Source organism: Grus americana, unplaced genomic scaffold (assembly GCF_028858705.1).
Source record: "Grus americana isolate bGruAme1 unplaced genomic scaffold, bGruAme1.mat scaffold_76, whole genome shotgun sequence".
Taxonomy (NCBI): Eukaryota; Metazoa; Chordata; class Aves; order Gruiformes; family Gruidae; genus Grus; species Grus americana.
Genome location: NW_026561971.1, coordinates 615,902 through 634,135, shown reverse-complemented (window position 1 = coordinate 634,135; position 18,234 = coordinate 615,902).

The following is an 18,234-nucleotide window of genomic DNA, read 5'->3' as shown; positions in this document are numbered from 1 at the left end:
AGCTTCTCTCAGTCTTTAGCTATAGTCTCTAACATTTTCAGAGCAGAGCTATGCTGTAAAACAGTAAAACAGTCCAATGAAATGGAAGCACCAACTGCAAATGTGACATTCATGTAGCTCAGTTGGGCTAATAGTGGGATGTTCAGATAAGCTTACTGTGCTGACTGGCAGAGCAGATGAGAAACTGCCTTACTGTAACTCAAGTCTTAAAGCGATTAAAAGAAAAAAAAACCCATCTCACATCTACACCCCCTCAACTCCCAAATGTCCCCCATACAATTTGTTCTTCCATTTTCCTCGGATGGGCCTGAAGGAGAGGGAAAATAAAAAGTTAATTCAGTCTCAGTAACTGAGATGATTTTCTTTTACTTGAGTGTGCAAAATCATTTGGAAGGCAGTAAAAAAGTCTTCCAAATCTTTCTTCTCATGCCACAGACTTGTTTTGCACAGAACTGCATAAGCAGCGGTGGTTCCCATGGCCGTCTCCTCCTGGAGATAACAGGAATGGAAACCAAAGCTCTCACCCTGCCTGAGCAACAGTGATATGCAAAAGAAGAGCTGTAACACGGTCGGTCCTCAAACTGCCACGTTCCTGCAGCACTGACTTGGGAGATCCTCTCAGCTTTGCATCACCCGTAAGCTACGCTGACGCTGCTACAGAGGGGCGTCCTTCCCAGCACCAAGCAGTTGCCCTTGGGAAAGACATGCTTGCTTCTTCTCTCCCTCTCCAAGCCCCCAAGCTGAATTCCCAGTGCCTTTTGTCTTTTGAAAACAAATGGCAACCATGCAGCCACCTGGAGCAAAACCAGATGGAGGAGGCTTGCTTTGAAGCCGACATCAGGAGCTTCCCTATCTCGCAGCTCAGTCCACGGGCCACGCGGTCAGTAGGGACGTACCCTCCAGATGACTGGGTTCTCTGTGGGTCACTTGGAGATTTCTCAAATCAACAAGGAATTCTTTCCTTGCCAATTACCAATCTCTCTTACACCAAGGTATGTGTGAGCAGAACAGCAGGGACAGAACGCTTTGTCCTAAGTTTCTGAAATTCTTGCTGCACAGGGTAGAAACTTCTGATGTGGCTCAGGCCAAGCTGGGTTGAGCACTGGAAACCCCCGAGCTTGGGCAGCACCGTGTCTACTAGGAAGCAGGTGAAGTTATGCAGAGGAGAACCCCACAACTATGCTGAGGTGGCTTCTTGGTACCAAGGCACTTGTGTGACTTTTTTACTCCACGGCAATGGAAACACAGCCTCTGATTTTCAAAAAGGAATGAATAAGGGAAACTAATTAGCCTAGACCAATTTTAAAACACAACGTATAACTTGGCAACACTTGAGTCAGGCCCCACAAACTCAGGCTTCGCCTCTCTCATGCTCCAGTACGAAAGAAAACAATTAGTAAAAGAGTTGGAATGTAGAAACGGGATAAGAGAAGCCATAAATAGGGGAACAGTCCTTGGGTGTGAACTAGAAAAAAGACACAAAGTTTGAGGCAACCTGATAAAGGGGGCCCAATATTGTGGGTAATTAGCTTAGATTAATAGTAGCATTGCCGTGTAAGTTTGGATGTCCTTTATTGCCGTGTTAAAAGACTAACTGAAAATCTGAATGGTGCAGCCCCTGAAGTAGAATTGTTGGTAAATGTGGGAACCAGAATATTGCCTTTTACAACCTGAAAAATAGTGTAAACCAATAATTCTTTTTGAATGTTTATGGTTTAAACAGAGATTGTGAATGCAATCTGGGACAGCCGTAGAGTGTGCTAAGTAAGTGTAAAGTGTGGACCCCTTGGGAAAAGAAGGAGCGTGCTACCGAAATAGTAAAGATTGTTTGTGGTTGGCAAGATAGACATTTAAACGAGTAAAATGAGAAGCGATCAGAGCGGATGAATCTTGAAGAAGAGTCCATTAGGATGCATACTGAGACACTGGCAAGAAACAGAAGGTTCACCGGGAGGTGTAACAGATAAGAGAACTCTGATAAAATATTATAATCACTGGCGACCGATGGATAATTTGGATGATCAGGAAAAATGGCCCAAGAATAAAAATTTGGAATAAAAGGACAATGTTACAATTGATGTTGTTTTGTAGAAGGGAGAAGAAATGGCATGAGGTACCTTATGTTGATGTGTATTTCACCCTGTGAAATCATCCTGAGTGGCTGAAGGACTGTGGGTTTACCCTGCAAGACCCCCTGGCATCAGCATTAGAAAAGCAGGAAAAGGCAGCGGGAGGCTGTGAAGGTGTTGCTCTGCTTGTAGTACGGGGCAACGGGGTTTGAAGTGCGGGCGTGAGGAGGAGGAGGATTTGGAATTACTGAGAGATGTCGGAGGTTGCATGGCTGGGCTTTGATAACAGGGAGCAAGAGCAGAAAGTTAGAGAAGAGCAAGGAGAAAACGAAGGAGAGCGGAGACAGGCACGGAGAGACAGGGAAAGAGAGGGTAACCTGAGAGCTGCACTGCAGGGAGCGTCAGCAAACAGCAACTTCAGGGGAGGACGGCAATACTATGGGGGGAGAGGCGAGGCCCCTCCAGCACAAAAAACCAGGGATACCTTAGGAGATCATCAGTGTGCCTATTGGAAAGAACTGGGACATTGGAAAGAGTAAGGACCGTTTTAGGGGTCCTATTCCTGTCAGTGCAGAGGTTCTGGAGGAGGCACCATACGATCAAGAAGCAGCTCCCTTTCCACGTCAGTTCCCCTGAACTAAGTCCTGAAGGGGACCGGGGGAAACCTCCCCAGCAGAACCCCTGGCTACAGTAGAGCTGGGGAAATGGAAAATAGATTTTCTTGTAGATACTGGGGTGACTTATTCTGTTAAATACTTATCAAAGACAATTGAGCGATGATACAGTAAACGTTGTGAGTGTCACAGGGAAAGCGGAACAGCGTGCCTTTTCCCATCCTTTAAATGTTAAGCTCGGAAAACAATGGGTAACTCCCCAATTTTTATATATGCCTGAATGTCCTATACCACTCTTGGGATGGCACCTATGGAGTAAATTCGAAATGCAGATCACCTTTAAAGATGGGGAAGTTCAATTATTAATCCCTGAATCTCAAGCCATCGAGGCAAGAGTTTTGATGTGGCAGGAACAACCGAAGACTAACAAAGGAATTCCCGAGGAGGTGAAGAATGCAGCGACACCTTTGGTATGGGCTAATGAGGTCCCGGGTAGATCCAGAAGAGCGGAACCCGTAAGAATTATCCTTAGACCTGGAACAAATCCGGTAAGACAAACACAATACCCATTGAAAACAGAGGCCAAAAAGGATTAAAAAGGTTAATACTCAACTTTAGAGAATATGGGTTGCTCGTATAATGCGAATCAGAATTTAACACCCCAATCTTACTCGTTAAAAAGCCAGGGGGTGAGGAATATAGTGGTGTTGGTTACAGAGCTCGTTGATTTGCCTATTTTGTGACTCAGTGCACATCTCCATAATGTTAGCTCACCCACTTCCTTCCCCAGCCTCCAAGGAATTGCTTGTTATTTGTATTTGCGGCTAATTAAAACCTCTTCAAGCTCAACCCCCTGATTACGGAGTGAGGGCGGAGACCACAAGCAGAGCACAGTGGAGAATGCCACAGCCCATAGGCTGACCCCACACCACCCTGCAGACCCCACGTTTGCAGTTAGGGCATTATTTACTCTGCTACTAGCAATGTTCTCTTAAAATATATTGAAGGAGAGATTGGGAAAATGAAGTGTATGAGATTTAGCTCGCACTAGAGGATTTCAGCATCCAAGAAAGCCAGAGCGTCCAGTCCCTCAGACTTAATAGAAACCTCCTGCTTTATTAATGTTGCCTTATTATTTTTTTTTTTTTTCCCCTTGTCCACAGCTCCTGGGCAGAAAGTCAAAGCTGTATTTGAGGAGCTTTCCTGGAGGTTTTCATTAATAACAGGGCCAGGGAATCCACTGCAAATGTAAACATAATAGATTTGAGAGCCCTAAAAGGATGGAGATTTACTCACTGTGGAAATATTAGGGAGAAAGTAGGAGCGGGGCGTTCCCATGGCTCGGCGTTGCCTGCCTGTGAGCTTTGAAAGCTGCCCGAAGGCCAAGGAGATGCTGGGGAATGGGAGCAGGAAGGAAGGTTGCCTCTGAGCGGCACGGCAAGGCAGCTGCGGCGGCTCTGCTCAGCACTGATCTTCCACTGCTGGTGGACATGCCTAAACATAGGATCGTTTCAGGTCCTTCCCAGGCTAAAGAGAAAAAGGTTAGGTGGACAGAGAAGATCTGCTCCTTGTTCCCACCTTGGAGATGAAGGTGCAGGGTGGTGCTGATCCTCAGCAGGTCAGGAGGGACACGCAGAGATGTGGGCAGGAGAGAGGGATGCTGCTTGGTGCGAGAGAAGGACAACAGCATCCAGTTCTTGTGGGGCTGCTGAGACCATGTCCCTTGCTTCCAGCTGACTCTTGCCAACAGGACTGTAACCGTGGGATAGGGGCCGTGAAATAGAAACTATAGGATCAGGTTGAGATAATTAGTTTGTAACCAAGGTAATAAGTAATGAAGCTAACTGACCATGGCAAGGTACAATGCTCCTACGTTCCACATACAGTCCCTACCAAACTGAACAATAGGTTCAGAGATATGAATCTTATGAAGTAAGTCGTTATGGACAGGTGCACCCACAATAAGGACACTGCGCATGCCTGCAAGAAGAGGGTCATCCAGCGGACACAGGTGCAAGACCACTGACGACCACCAGAGACCCTTGAGGACCACCGACTCAAATCACTGAGCATGCGTGACGGGGAGGAGAATATGGAAATGGATTCCAAGAAATGATTATCATAGGACTGCCCTTTCTGAGAAAAACGATGAATATGTATGTTTTGATGCTATATAACCGGTGTATTGGTGATTACCTGGCATGCACGTTGGGTGGAGCTATCCCCCGTGCATCCAGCGCTGCAATAAAGAATGCCTGCCTTTTAACACTACATTGGTGTTACGAGGTTTATTCCCGGATTTCGGTGACAGTTTTGGCGACCCAGGTGGGACACTGCTTTTGAACCTCGACGGATCCGTGGGTCACAGGACCTCCAGCCGGCACCGGGGAATTCTCGGGGAGAACCTCCGATCTCCGGACCGAAGAGCTTTGAGCAAGACCCCTGGGAGAGGTAAAGGCATTCTCATTTAATTGAAGTATGTGAAGGTACCTTATGTAAGGACCCCGTGGCTCCGGGACAGGCCCGTATCAGGACAGGCCCACATTGGGACAGGCCCACGCGAAGAGCACGGGAGGCCTGCTCGTAAGGCGCGGTGAAAGCTGCGCAGAGTTGGGCTGGAGAGACGTCTCAGGGAAAAGTCTCTGCTAGGCGAAAGCCTGTGGAGCAGGGCCCAGAGGGGAGGGGAAGCCTCCAAGGTTGGGATTTCTGGTGGCAGGAGAAATCCCTGGGATTTCCGGTGGCAGGGGAAATCCCTGAGGGAGCTCTAACACGGGTTGGGGTCCCTCTGACTGAGTGCTTGTGATAGTGCACAATCACAACCACTAAGTCCCTGGGAGATGGGCACTTTTCCGAGTAAGAAACCAAGCCCACGAAAAACACCACTGGGATGCATTTTGGAGCACTGGAAAGATCTGGGAAATGTTGATCCTTTGACTCGGAAACAGTTGATTGAATATTGTCATCATTGGTGGCCACTAGACACTTTAGAAAATGGGGAAAAGTGGCCGGAAAATGGGACATTGCAATATAACACCATTTTGCAATTAATGTTATTTTGTAAAAGGGAAGGTAAATGGAACGAAATGGCATATGTAGATCTGTTTTTCACATTGCGAAATCATCCGGAATGGCAAAGGCAATGTGAATTGTTTTCACCTGGTTCCGCGATAATGGCATTAAAGGGACAGGAACCTGATAACATTTGGAAAAAGATTGCTCAGCTTGTGATAATGGTAAACGGTGTCTTAAACGTGAATTTGAAGATGACGATGTTGAATTATTGGTTGAATATTGGATATTTTGTTGGAAGATACTGCAAAGAAAATGGTATTAAATACGGCCAGAAAACAAGTAGAAGGAGCTCATGCTAATGGGATTATACAAGGGACAGCGGACCAGAATTTTCCATCCACAAATCCTGAGTGGGACCCTAATCAACCGGGACCCAGAGGGATGCTGACTAGATCTCAGAAGTGGATTTTGTTTGGTGATAGATATGCAATGCCAAAAGCAATTAATCGGTCTAAACTTTATGAAGTGAGACAAGAATTAAATGAGTCCCCTTCAGCCTTTATGGAAAGACTGAAGGTGACTGCTAGAAAATACACTAATTTGGACCCCCCCCCCCAAAAAAACCCCCACAAAAACAACACCAAACAAAAAAAAAAAAGGCCCACAAAACAAAAACCACCACGGAAGAAGCTAAACAATTGGCCTCTATATTTATGGGACAATCAGCCCTAGAAGAAAAACTCCAGAAACTGGAAGGGGCTGAGTCCAGAGACTTAGGTAAAATGCTTGAAGTAGCCTGGACTGTGTATAACAACAGAGAAAAAGAAAAAGAAGTCAGACAAATGCAAAGGGAGGGAAAAATTCTGGCAATCTTGACTGAGAATAATAAATGTGTAAAGTGAAACTCAGCCATAAATCAGCAGAGGGTGTTGGTGCGACGGGGCGAAAAGAGAACTGGCCTTTCTTGAAACCGTTAAAATTTAAGCTGGGAAAATAGTAGGTAAAACACATCAATTTTTGTACATGCCCAAATGTCCGTTGCCCTTATTGGGACAAGATTTATTAAGCAAATTAGATGCACAAATAATTTTTAAAGATGGAGAAATCAGATTACTAATACCAGAATCAAAAGCCATAGAGGCGAGAGTATTTATGTTACAGAATTCCTCCAAAGAAGAACAAATGCCAGAAGCGGTGGACAATGCAGTCACTCCCTTGGTATGGGCAAGTGAAGTTCCAGGATGATCCAAACTGGCAGAACCGGTAAAGGTGCCTTTAAAACCTGGAGCCAAGCCGGTAAGACAAAAACACTGTTTGCTCACGAGAGGCAACATCTGGCCCTTGGAGTGCTGGCGCAACGGCTGGGATCCTGGAAGCGACCAGTGGGATACTTCTCTAAACAACTTGACAACGTGAGTAAAGGATGGCCGGGATGTTTGCGTGCCATGGCAGCGACAGTGCTGCTGATTCAGGAAGCCCGAAAATTAACCATGGGCCAAAAGATAGTGGTATATGTACCACACATGGTTATAACTGTCTTGGAACAAAAGGGGGGTCACTGGCTATCCCCTAGCAGAATGTTGAAATACCAGGTTGTCCTATTGGAACAAGATGATGTGGAATTAAAAGCCACAGCAATTGTAAATCCAGCAATGTTCCTGACAACAGAAAATCCTACTGAGAAATTGGAACACGATTGCTTGGTAACTATTGAACAAGTTTATTCCAGCAGACCGGACCTGAAGGACGAACCTTTGAAGGATCCTGATCTGGAACTGTTTACGGATGGAAGCAGCTTTGTGCAAGAGGGAAGGCGAATAGCCGGATATGCTGTTGTTACCACCGACAAGGTATTGGAGTCAGGGACACTACCTGCAAATCCATCAGCGCAGAAAGCAGAATTGGTGGCGCTGAAGCAGGCTTTACGGATGGCAGAAGGGAAAAGGGTAAACATTTGGACGGATTCTAAATAGGCATTTGGTGTGATCCACGCTCATGGAGCCATCTGGAAAGAAAGAGGACTGTTGTCAGCCCAGGGCTCACCTATAAAATATAAGGAGGAAGTTCTTCAACTTTTGCAAGATGTACAGAAACCAAAGGAAGTGGCTGCAATGCATTGCAAGGCTCATCAGTTTGGTCAAACTGCTATAAATATAGGCAATCGATTGGCGGATAAAGCTGCAAAGGAGGCTGCAGAACGAGGTATCCTTGCATGAGTACCAGTAAAACAGATAAAAATTCCAAATTTAAAAGCAAGATACAGTAAGCTAGACGAACAACTGGCAGAGAACTTAAAGGCATCCCAAAATGCGGAAGGATGGTGGGTAACACCAGAGAATCAGGTAATAGTGACCCCACAAGTTATGACAGAACTTGCAAAGGAAGAACATGAGCAGACACATTGGGGTGTGGACGCTACGGTTACAAATTTGAGAACATCTGTAGTATGTGTAGGAATGACAGGAATAATTAAATCAATAATAGCTAAGTGTCCAATTTGTCTTAAAAATAATCCCTTAAACCAGAGAAAAGCACCTTTAGGAGTAACAAAGCAGGGTAATTCCCCAGGAGATTATTGGCAAGTCGATTTCTCTGAGTTACCTAGACAGAATGGGTATAGATATTTGTTGGTATTAATTGATACGTTTTCTGGATGGCCGGAGGCTTTTCCTTGCCGCACCAACAAAGCAAGAGAAGTGGTCAAAATATTACTAAAAGAAATAATACCGAGATTTGGGGTACCATTGGGCGTATCTTCTGACAGAGGACCACATTTTGTAGCGGAAATAGTCCAACAGGTAAGTAAAATCCTAGGGATAAATTGGGATTTGCATACTCCCTGGAGACCGCAATCAAGCGGGAAAATTGAAAGGATGAACCAGACCTTGAAAAGACAAATGAGTAAAATTTGCCAAGAAACATCTTTGAAAAGGCCACAGGCTTTGCCATTAGCTCTGTTAAGAATAAGAATCCAACCAAGGTCTAAAGACAGTGTAAGTCCATATGAAATATTATATGGCAAACCCTACCAAACTCCCTTAATCCCAGGGGACATGAGGGTAACAGGGGAAATAGATTTAAAACCATATCTGATTTCTTTAGGAAAGACCCTCGAAGCGCTTAGAAGATATATTGTGCTGACCAGGCCGCTTGCTCTTGATACGCCTGTACATCCATAGCAGCCGGCTGACTTTGTGTATATAAGGACATGGGGTTCTGAACCACTCCAGGAAAAGTGGAAGGGACCTTTCCAGGTACTGTTAACAACTTATACCGCGATCAAGGTAGAAGGAGTGGAGCCTTGGATTCACTACACTCGAGTAAAGAAGGCACCGCCAGATCAGTGGACATCTACGCAAGAGGGACCTTTGAAACTTAGACTGTGTAAAAATTCTAAGGACCAGTTTCTTTAGCCTGTTATCTATTGAATTATGAATATTATGAATTGTTTGATTAGACTGATAACACTTTTTGTGTTTCATCACTAATTTGTAGCCAAAGAAATACAGAATGGCCATGGTCCCAAGCTATTGTCCAATATACCTGGAGTGTGGGACCATATCCCAAAGACCGTTCCCCAAATTTAGCCACTGCAGTAATGCACGAATCTGAAGTTTACCACCCACCTGAGTGGGAATGGGACAGAAAGGACTGGGTCCGTGTCTTAACTGGAACAATTGGAGAAAGAATTCAAGTAGGATGCAGAAAGATGGAAGGATCTCTTCATGAGAAAGCTTCTTCAATTACCATCTCCGGAAATCTATTAGACCCTACTTCTAATATTACAATGAGACTCTGTCCCACCACTGAATGGAAATGTAACAAACAAGATTCTCTCATTGCGTGTTGCCGTCAACAGAATGTTGGTAACTACTCCTTAGACCCTAGTACCAATAATGTTGAAATCACCAAATCCTGTATTAAGGAACAAGGAGATTGTTGGCATAATGTTCCTTTAACTAAACCAGTTGATGTGGTGTGCGATTGGCGACCTAATCCATTGACAGGAGGACTATTAGGCCTTACATTTAAATTCCAAATAAATGCTGTAACTAAACCCCTAGTGATGCTTGTTGCAGTAGTCACGCACGCTGATACAGATACTCTCTTTACGTTAACCAGTAAAGGTGCAGTCACCCCCTCTTTTATGGTACCACAAGGAAATGACATCACAATAAGAGGCAGATTAATCACTGAATCTCGCATCGAACCTATAAACAGTTATGAAATTGGACCACATGGCCCGATTTTGTGTAAAAATCAAAATTTAGACTCTTGGTTAAATTTGACTGCTGTACAATACTCCCATAGAGTGATATGTGGTAAAAATAACACCAAATACTGGGGAGAACTTAAAATAGACGTCATAATACCTACTACCCAACCAATTGTTGCGCTTAATTCGAAAATCTTTGAAATTGGACCGTATGTGATTAGAAATACAGGCTTGCAACAAATGTTGTTTAACCCGGCATGGTCTCTCAAACGAGTGGAATTGTCAATGCAAAACAATGTTTCAGATATTCAACCAGCTTGTTCACCTTTCTTAAAAATTTCATATGAGGGATGGACCACCTGGCTGCAGAAACGAACTCTTACTATGAAAAGGACACGGAGAGACTTGACCGGTGTTTTGGGAACAGGATTGGGAGTTTTAAATAGCATTGATTCAGAAGTAATAATGAACAAACTGGCTGCCTCAATTAGTGATTTGGCTAAATTACAACAACCTTTACGATCCTCTTTATTGGCTTTAGGAACTAACCAGTGGCTGTTGTCAAATATATTACCAACATGGGAAAGAGTAAATGTAAGGGACCACGAATTAATTACAGACGCACTTGGGGTGATCCAAAATAACCTCTCTTTGGCTCTTAGTTGTATCCAGGCTCAATTATGGATGCAGTCGGTAGCCGCCTCAATTATAAGAGAAGGTGAAGGCGGCACTCTCCCCACTGAAATTAGGAAAATAGTTTGGGACAGTGCTACTGATTTTGAGAAAGAACTCCAGTCCTGGTGGAGCCTGGTAAACTTTACTTAGGATCCCGTTACAAACACAGCTACAACTTTTGTGCTCACTATATCTAATGCTACTATATACTCAATTTATCCCATTGGGGCATTAGGGTTGAACCACAACGGAACTATACTCTAGCCTTCCGAGCATAGAGTATGGGCCCGAAAGATGAATGAAAAATGGCAAACTGTTAATTTGGAATCTTGCATCGTGCGAGAACAACAAGGATTTGTCTGTGAAGGTAATGCAATTGAGGCACAAGATATTTGTCTGGATACTGAACAAAATATTTGCCATTTTGAGGTTCATCCTAACGAGAACCCTAAAACAGTTATTATATATATTGGTAAGGGCTGTGTATGTTTGAGGACTGTTTGTGATTTTTTATATGTAGATAAGGTAGTCGTAGAGATTAAAAATCATTCAAATTTTTGTGTTTGTAATTTTACTACGATTGATGGATGTGACTTTTCTTATTCGACCCCAGTCACATCTCACCAACTTTTGCAGTCTAACTACATGTTGATTCACGAATTGTTACCTATACCCATTGGAATGAATCTCGCTTTAGTGAAACAGTTATTATAACGCAAGGATTTGATTGCAATTCTGGAAAACAAATTAAGGAAAATGGACAAAAAACCCCTAATAATTGTTCATCACAATGTGAAAGAAATACACCGAGTTTTTGAAAGAGCGCAGAGTGATGCAGAACTTAGATGGTGGGACACACTTTTTGGATGGTCACCTACTGCTACAGGCATCCTAAACAAGTTGTGTCACCCCATCGTGATTCTCTTAATATTGGTTTTGATCAGTTTGACCTTGTCAGCAATATTGTATGTCATAGCCTGGAAAATGATGAATCGGTTAACATATCTGAAAAAGCAAATTACTCGTGAAGCTTCTTTCACTCATACGATCGTCCAAGCTGTTGCAGAACAGCAAAAGAGACAAGCAATCCCAGAGTTTCGTCCAACATAGAAAATGATTAGTATAGTGAAAGTATTGAAATAATTTTCAAAACTTTCAAAGGGGGGAAATGTTACATCTATTTTGATAAAGCAATCAAAAGTTGATTATATAAAAGTTAGGATGATTTGATTCTATTTGTAAGATTTTAACTTAATGTAGCTATAGAATCGGATTGGGAAAATTAGTTTGTAACCAAGGTAATAAGTAATGAAGCTCACTGACCATGGCAAGGTACAATGCTGCTATGTTCCTTGTACAGTGCCTACCAAACTGAACAATAGGTTCGGAGATATTAATCTTATGAAGTAAGTCGTTATGGCCGGGTGCATCCACAGCAAGGATACTGCGCGTGCCTGCAAGAAGAGGGTCATCCAGCAAACACGGCTGGGTGACCACTGACGACCACCAGAGACCCCTTGAGGGCCACCGACTCAAATCACTGAGCATGCGTGACGGGGAGGAGACTACGTAAATGAATTCCAAGAAATGATTCTCATTCCCAGGGCACTCTGCTATGTACCTCCCTGAAGGGCATAACCTTTGCGCTCTTGAACTCCAGGGTAGCAACACTGCCGGCCTATTTTCTCATGACACTGACCCTTTTAAACTCAACCATTTCAGGATCACTCTGGCCAAGGCCATCCCGTCACCAACGAGCCCTTCCCCATTCACAACTAGCAAGTCTAGGAAGGCTCCATCTTTCCGAGTAGGCTCCCTGAGTACTTGGGACAAAAGAAGTTCCAGCCCACTAACTTCAGGAATTGCCAAGACCTGCTCGTCACAGCAGTATGGTATTCCCAGGTGGTGGCTGGGAAATCTGCCATCAAGACAAGGGCTGCTCGTCCAGAGATTTCTCCTCAGGGCCTATCAAATAACTCCGCAGTGCGGGCATCCCGGCTGGGCCATCGGTAGCAGACACCCGCTGCAACAGCGGCTTTGTTTTCCATGCCCCTCAGCCTCACCCAGAGGCTCTCCACCACATCCTTGCTGACTGGAAGGGCTCTACCATCCAACCTCTCCCTTCCACAGAGTGCGACCCCTCCACCTCGCCTGCCCTGCCTACCCCTCCTGAACAGCCGGCAGCCTCCATGCCAGCACTCCAGGCGTGGCACTCATCCCACCAAGTCCCACCAATCCCAAGGACATGCCAGCTCTGGGAACGCAGCAAGGCCCCCCCTGAACCCTTTCCCTCCCCAGGCAGGAGGGGCTGGGGAGGCTGTTGGGGCGGGGCGGAACACGCGGACACCCCACATTCCCTCCTGGGAGACGCCAGAGAGTCCTTAGCAGCCAACAGCCAGAACGCAACATGGCGCCGCCACCACTGCGGCTCCCACCACGCGGCCCCCGGGACCCCCCGGCACCCCGACTCCTGCAGACTTTTGCCCTTCCCCAAACCTTCTACCTCCAAGGTACAGACCCACCCTGACCCCTGCAGGCCAGGGACGCTCTTGGGGGCAAGAGCGGAGGTGACCATCGGCCATCGCTCCTGTCTCTCTTCCAGGCGCAGCCAACCTGTGCCCACTGCCCCGCCAGCAGCAGCCCTTCCCCGCAGCCTGGCCACCCTCACTGCACGTGGCACCCCAGGGCCCCCAGGCACTACCACCACCAGGTACGGCACCCCTGGCTGCTCTGCCACCCCGCCGCCTTCGCCATCCCCGGCCCCCGCGCACGCCCAGCATCCCCATCAGCCCTGTCCCCAGGGCACTTTTGGCACAGGGCTTCAGCAAGCCCAGGCAAGCGTCCCTGCTCTCGCCTGGCTGATGCGGGCCCAGGAAATCCAAGTCCCAGAGAATTTCCCCAATGCTTGGGGCCATCTCTCCCGCTTCACCTCCTAGAAGCCAGTCTCCTCCCTGCTTTGCAAGCCTGTCCCACCAGCACAGCAGCTCACCCCGCGCGGAGCACCCCGGACACAAGCTCCCCACGTGCCCAGCACAGAGCTGGGGGATGGCGGCCATCGGGGCCAGCTCGGTGGCTGTCCTTGAGGGCCCCAACCCCCTGGCCCAGCACGGCTCCCTCTCACCCACACAGGTCTGCAGAGGGCTCCATGCGGCTGCTTCTTCGACCCCCAGGTCTTCCACATCGAGTGGACGGTCACCAACCTGCCTGCCCCGGCCAGCTCCACGCTCAGCCATGGCACCGCTTCTCTGCCGGCTGCTGCCCTGTGGGGGGGCCCCAGGGGCTGCAGGACCCTCCCAGCCTGGGCAGCCCCTCTGACCCCGCAGGGACAGCCGACACACCTCACACCCCAAAACTATCAGGGGAGAGCGGAGGCCCCAGCCCCCCCAGCACTGCCGACGTCCATCCCTGGCTACCGGCACATCCAGGCACAGCCTGCCCACATCAACAGCTCTGGCACGGCCACCCCTGCGCGGGCACACCCGGGCACCAACATCCCCCCGGGCCGTGACACCCCCCGCAGCCCCACTGCTGGCCCCCACCACCAAGCCCCTGGGGACCCGGATGGAGACTTGGAAGTCTCTGAGGAGGAGCTTCTCCAAGAGGCCCTAAGGCTCTTTGGTGTCTCCTTGGATGCGGTGGGGACCAGTCAGGATGTTCCTGGCAGCAGCCCCATGCCTGGGGACTCCTGTGGCACCCATGCAGAGGGAAGAGTGGTGGCCCCAGCCCCCCTGGCGTTGCCGACGTCCAACCCTGGCTGCCAGCACATCGAGGGGCAGCCTGCCCAGACCAACACCTGCGGCACGGCACCTCCTGTAGGGGCACACCCGGACACCAACATCCCCCCGGGCAGCCATGACTCCCCCAGCCAGGCCCTGGAGGACCTGGCAGGAGACCTTGACGTGTCCGATGAGGAGCTTCTCAAAGAGGCCCTAAGCCTCTTGGGTTGCTCCCTGGACGGGGTGGAGGCCACCCAGGAGGATGCCGGCAGCAGCCCTATGCATGGGGACCATGGTGGCACAGGCGCAGAAGAGAACATGGTGGCCCTTGCCTCCCCTGTGTTACCAACATCCAGCGCCGCCTACCAGCACGTCGAGGAGCAGCCTGCCCAGCTCACTATCGATGGCACGGCCACCACTGCGGAGGCACAGCTGGGCAGCAACATCCCCCTGGGCAGCTACGACCCCTCCTGCCCTTCTGCTGCACCCAACAACCAAGCCCTTGGGGACCTGGCAGATGACCTCACCGTGTCCGAGGAGGTGCCACTCGAAGAGGCCCTAAGGCTCTTTGGTTGCTCCCTGGACACGGTGGGCGTCAGCCAGGATGCTTTCAGCAGCAGCCCTGGGCCTGGGGAGCTTGGTGGCACCGGCACAGCCACCCCCCACTGCCACTTTGCCTCGCTCTCCCTGCCCGAGGAGCTGCTCACCCCCGACTACAGCGTCCCCGAGATCACCGACGCCATCCTGAGCATGGAAGAGTTCTACACCATGGGGATGGAGCCCCAGGAGTCGTGGGGGGCTGCGGGGATGGCCCTGCCACCGTCCCAGGCTGCCGTCTGCGAGAAGCGGGGCAAGAAGCGGGGGCAGAGCGCCTTGCCAAAGCCGGCCAGCAAGCGCAGGGCTCTGGCAGGCAGCACGGGGGTGGCAGGGGGGGAAGTAGAGCCCGAGCAGGGATGAGGAGGAGGTGGGGGGAGTGGGGGATGGGGGAGGAGGGGTGGTGTATTTGGGGGGGGGGGAGGGGGGTTAGAGTAGCTTTGATGGGACCTTTTCTCTTGTGTTTTGTCAATTAAAAGCTGTTTCTCCAGAACGGCTCCGTGCCTGTGTGGGAGGGGGAGGGAGCACAGGGGGCACCGCGAAAATGGCACCCAAGAGGTGCAAAAGCCTCGCTGAGCCCCAGATCAGGGCCGGCAAGTCTCAAAGGGCACCGAGCCACCCCCAGGGTCGAGTCACCGCCAGCGGGGCAGGCAATGGTGGGGGGGAAGCTCCCCCATCTCCTTCCCCAGGGGAAGCAGCCCTTTGGCGAGGGAGCCACGACAGGAGGCCTCCCTGGAGGAGGAAGTGGAAATCTCCCATAAGGAGCCCTTTCCTGCAGAGCCGGAGCACCTCGATGCTCTCGCTGCCCAGGCAGCTTTGGGGGCTGATGTCCTCAAAGGCCCTGCAGGCACTCTCCAGGCTCCACCGTGATGCAACCACCATGATGCAACGTTATTAGCGCCTCTGGGACAACATCTTTAAGAAGGGCTAAAATCTGCTGGGTAAGAGCAGCTGGGAGAGATGGGTGAGAGTACGCGAGAGAAACAACTCTGCAGACACCAAGCTGAGTGAAGAAGGAGGGGGAGGAGGGAGAGATTCCCCTGCAGCCCATGGTGCAGAACGTGGTGACACAGGTTTGTCCCCATGGAGGTCCCCAGTGCAGCACAGAGTCACCCTGCAGCCTGTGCAGGACCCCACGCCAGAGCAAGCGGATGTGCCCCAAAGGAGGCTGTGACCCCATGGAGAGCCCAGGCTGGAGCAGGCTCCTAGCACGACCTGTGGCCCCGTGGAGAGTTGCCCACACGGGAGCAGGTCTTCTGGCAGGATCCACACTAGAGCAGTGCGCTCCTGAAGGACTGCACCCTGTGGAAAGGACCCACGCTGGAGCAACTATTTGGATTCATATTCACTGGCATTGGCTTTCCATCCCCAAACAGCCAAAAAGTCACAGGCCAGCTCCAAAATCAGGCTCTTAAATTGTATGTAAACTCTGCTTTTCAACTCTCTGCTTTCCTACCCCTCAAAGCACTTCAGTTAGCACATTTCCCTAACCGTACAGGCAAGAAAGACTTTGCAAGAGAAGCTGTGATTCCTTCAGAATGATCAAACTCCAGGAATTGGCTTTTTATGGAAAAGAGTCTCCAACATGACAGAAATAGAAGAGAAGCTGACATGGGGGCTTAGAACCAGGCTCCAAGTGATGGGCGCAAGGACACATCTCCTACTCTCAAGCACAATACGGAGACGTCAAAGGAAGGGGAGAGGCTGCCAACTTGTAGGTCCCCTCTTTTGCCAGGACATCATTCCCTACCTCCTCCCAGCACCTGCTTCAGTAGTGTGGCAAAGACGAGGAGCACGGCAGCAGTAACAAGCCTTCTGCTCTCCAGCAATGGGTGCCCCAGTTCCCCACCTTCCCCAGAGCAAACTGGCTGACAGAAGAGTTGCTTCACCAAAGTGTCAGCTGTTTCTTCTGCCCCCAGGGCTGCACCCACAACCTCCTCAGCTCTCCCAGGCCCCACGCAGCTCCTGCATGTCCTCTCCTCACAGCCGCCACCTAATCCACAGAACAACTGGTGCTTAAAAGGATGTCGCTGTCCCCGTTTTTCCCAGTTCAGCCAGCAGGTGCCAAGGAGAGGAAGATCCATGCTCGAGGAAGCGGGGACTTTCCCAGGTTTAATCTCCAAACAAAGAGGCTGGAAGCATTGGCCCAAGCACGGCGGCTGATGCGGTCACTGCAGGAGGGATTGCAGACAATTCCCTGGGCTTCTCCTGCCTCGATTCCAATTTTGTATCATCATAAAATGATTACTTAAAGAATTATTCACACATTTGGCTTTAATACAAACCTCCAAATTAGAGCCAGCATTTTTACGTGAGAAACATTGTCACAGGAGAGCTGCAAATGTTCCTGACCGGCACTGCCACTTCACTGCCACTTCCTCTCTGTGCTCAAGGCCAGAATTTGTGAGGCTTCAGAGAGAACCAGGCTGAGAAAAAGCTTTGGGTGAAAACGTAACCTTTTTTTCTTTTTACTCGGGGTTGATTTGACCCCACGCTGGTTCCTCAGTGCAATTAACTACCTGGCTTCAAAAGCATTTCTGCAGGCTCAATGCAAGCTACGAGAGAAAAGCACAAGTGGGTTGGGACAGGCAAAGGTGTTATTTCTTCTCTCTACAGAAACGCAGCTCAAGTTGATCAAACTGCCGCGTTGCCGAAAACGCCTCCCTTGAGCTCCAAATGTCCAACTGCCACACCATAGCTGCAAAGATCTGGAATCACGTCATCAAGTCCTTACTGGCCTCCGCCAAAGGAACCAGTACAATAAAAACCACCAAGCGAAACAAAACACAAAAGTAAGCCTAAATATTTCCTGTAGACAGCCCAAAGCACTTTCTGGCTGTACATAGGCAACGAACTTGCAGGGACCCTCAGCGTGGCATCCCATAAAACACTCTGCGCCTGTGTTTCTCCCATAGTTCCCTTAGGGGGGAGTAGCAAGCTTAGAAAACTTCCCCTTACTCATCTCAGGCCTGAAAAAGTAGTGTACGGGAACATTCCAGCTGCCGTTTACTCTCTACAGAGAAATTGGCTATGAATGAAGATCTGAGGATTCCCTGAGAGATCTTTCGTTCAGCACAACTGCTTCCAAAGCCTTGACAAATCACCACAACTTGGATATGTGGCAACCCAGCTGCTACTGAGCGGACGTTAGATCGCTCCATCTGCTGCCAGCAGCGGTCACAAACCAAACTCTTGCACACTAGTTCTGTGTGCAGTGCTCTGCAGAAAGAGAAGTCCCATGGCTGTAACTACCTTGGAAGAAAATGAGAAAGCTCAGAAGTCTGCCTAGATGGCCACAGCCGTACCGTCCTCAGCTGCATTGACTAAACTCTCATTGC